The sequence below is a fragment of the Papaver somniferum genome, chromosome 2 (assembly GCF_003573695.1).
Source record: "Papaver somniferum cultivar HN1 chromosome 2, ASM357369v1, whole genome shotgun sequence".
Taxonomy (NCBI): domain Eukaryota; kingdom Viridiplantae; phylum Streptophyta; class Magnoliopsida; order Ranunculales; family Papaveraceae; genus Papaver; species Papaver somniferum.
Genome location: NC_039359.1, coordinates 115,600,353 through 115,603,788, shown reverse-complemented (window position 1 = coordinate 115,603,788; position 3,436 = coordinate 115,600,353).

Genomic DNA, 3,436 nt, shown 5'->3' with positions numbered 1-3,436 from the left:
GAATTTGGTTATAACCGGAAAAGCCATCTAGAAAACAGTAGTGACTGTGTCCAGACACACGTTCTAGCATTTGGTCAATGAAAGGGAGCGGGAAGTGATCCTTCCTTGTTACTGTGTTCAACTTCCTGTAGTCGATGCATACTCGCCATCCTGTGGTTGTACGAGTAGGGACTAATTCATTCTTGTCGTTCTGAACTACAGTAATGCCTGACTTCTTAGGCACAACTTGAATGGGACTAACCCATTTGCTATCAGGTATTGGGTATATGATACCCGCATCAAGTAGTTTCAGGATCTCTCCTTTGACTACATCTCTCATGTTAGGATTAAGTCTCCTTTGCATTTCCCTCGATGGTTTGGCATTCTCTTCAAGGTTAATGTGGTGCATGCAAATGGTGGGACTAATTCCTTTGAGATCTGAGATGGTCCATCCTAAGGCCTCTTTGTGTTCCTTAAGTACTTCTAAAAGCTTACTTTCCTGTTCCGTGTCTAAACATGATGAAATAATGACAGGTAAAGTATCAGAAGAACCTAGGAATGCGTACTTCAACGTACTAGGCAATGTTTTCAATTCAAGCTTGGGTGGCTCAACAATGGATGGAATGAGCTTGGAATCAGAGAGTAAGGGTGGTTCCACTTCATATTTCCTTTCAGTGACGTCCATTTGAGGTACAGATTCGAGCAGAGATAGGACGTCACTACAGTATGCATCATCATAGGAATCTGAGTTAAAGTTCTCCATACATGCTTGAAAGGGGTCGACGGATAGAATGTTAGTCAACGAATCTTGTATTAATCCTTCAATCATATTAACTTCATGCACATCATCATCATCAAGATTCACAGGTTGTTGACTAATATCGAACACATTCAATTCTACCGTCATGTTGCCAAAAGACAGTTTCAACACTCCGTTACAATTAATGATCGCGTTGGACGTAGCCAAGAAAGGACGTCCTAAGATGACAGGAATGTGACAGTCTGGGTTTTGTACAGGTTGAGTGTCTAAGACAATGAAGTCTACGGGAAAATAGAATTTGTCAACCTTGATCAAAACGTCTTCGACCATCCACGAGGAATCTTGACAGATCGGTCTGCCAGTTGTAGAGTGATAGATGTTGGCTTCAACTCCCCAAGACCTAACTGCTCATAAACAGAATATGGCAGTAGGTTAACACTTGCACCTAGGTCTAATAACGCTTTATTGACCGTGTGTTCTCCTATAGTGCAAGAAATTGTTGGACATCCTGGATCCCTAAACTTGGGTGGAGTTTTGTTCAGAATGATGGAACTCACCTGCTCAGCTAAGAAAGCACGTTTTGCACATTGAGCTTGCGCTTTTGAGTACACAAGTCTTTGAGGAATTTGGCATAAGCAGGGATTTGCTTGATTGCTTCAAGAAAAGGAATGTTGATGTTGACTCTCTTGAACAGATCTAACATCTCATTGTAATGGGTACTTTTCTGTTGATAGATCAATCTTTGAGGAAATGGGGCAACAGGAGAATGAGTTGGCAAAGGGACATTCACAGCAGTAGAATTGTCAGGCTTTCCAACTTGCTCAGATTCTTTGGTTTTCTGGGGTTGTGGAGACAGCGTGGAATTTGTATCAGATTCATTAGGTTCGCCCACTTTGTTCTCGATGACTTTACCACTTCGGAGGGTGGTAATGGCATGGACTTGATCTGGAGAGGTTTCCTTGCAGGATGAAGAGCCTGTTTGAAATACACTCCTTGGATTTTGTTGGGGTTGGCTCGGAAGTTTACCCTTTTCTCTCTCACTATGGAATCACAGATTTGACCCATCTTTTGATCAAGACTTTTCTGACTTTGCACCAGACTCTGGAACATTTCCTCTAGGGCGGATAATCTCTTGTCGGTATTGTGTTGAGGATATGATTGTTTTGAGGTTTGATTGTTGTTGAGGGTTTCTCGGGTGTTGATAACCTTGATTGTTCTGATATCCCTGATTGTTTTGATAGCTCTGATTGGGTTGAGATGGTCCTCCCTGAGTGGGTCCTTTGGACCATGAAAAGTTAGGGTGGTTTCTCCATCCTGGATTGTAGGTCTGTGAATAGGGGTTATGCTCTTGTTTTTGAAACATGGCATGTGCCTGTTCAAGACTAGATTCCTGGACTGCAAGCAAATCGGGACAATTTTGGAATTGATGGTTGGGATCGTTACAAGCGGCACATACAGACGAAGCGACATGTTCTCGGAGAGTAGTGGTGGAAGGTTTTGAATTTTTATGTAGTTCTAACTCTTCTAATCTCCTAACTATTGATGCCATGTTTGCTCTTCCCTCGAAATCTGCTTCAATCCTAAAATCCTTCGCTTTGGATGTAGTCTTTCTGGGTTCACGGATGGATTCCCACTGTTGCGTCTTTTCAGCTACTTCAATCAAGAAGTCCCAAGACACATCAGCAGTTTTGTCTACGAATAGACCATTACACATCGACTCAACCGTTGTTCGGGTGGACACATCTAGACCTTCATACAAAATTTGCACAAGTCTCCATTTTTCAAAACCATGATGGGGACATTGGAGGAATAATTCATTGAATCTCTCCAAGTATCTAGCTAAGGTCTCACCCTCTAATTGCACAAAGCTATTCAGACTTTGACGAATTGTCGCAGTCTTGTGATTCGGGAAAAACTTTTTGAAAAACTCCTTTATGAGGTCATCCCATGTCATGATGGATTGAGGCTGTAAAGCATAAAGCCAGGCCTTTGCCTTATCTTTCAGGGAGAAAGGAAAGAGCCTTAACTTTAGGGTTTCGTCGGACATTCGAGTGAAACGCAGAGTTCCACAAATTTCCTCGAATTCTCTCACGTGGTGGTACGGGTTTTCATTCTCAACACCTCTAAAAATAGGAAGCATCTGTATTGTGCTCGATTTCAGCTCATAATGGCCATTATCCTCGGGTAGCACAATACAAGAAGGTTGACTGGCTCTAGTTGGGTACATATGATCCTTGAGGGTACGGGGTTCTCCCATTGTTTCTGGTTGATCTGGACTGTCTCCCTCAGAACTTAGAATTTTGATAGGTTCGTCTGGGTTAATTCTAACAAGTCTGTTTGTTTGGTCTCTGTAGGTCACAATCATGTCCTAGCAGGTACCTTAACTAACATTTTAGTCAGAGCAATCGGAAACAATTTTGGACCACAAAAAAGGCCCAATATTTTGGTTTAAAATGGGTTTTGATGATTTGGTTTTGAGTGGGTTTTGGTTTTAATAAGGGATTTTGTTTTTGGTTCAAAATTGGGCTTTGGAATTTTATTTTATTTATTTTTTTTTGAACTAAACCTAGCATAAATTATCACAACCCATAAAAGAAAATAAAAACAATAATAATAATTAAGACAAGCCCATAAAAGAAAAAGAAAAAGAAAAAGAAAAATAAAAGAAAAATAAAGACAAAAAAATAATTACAATCC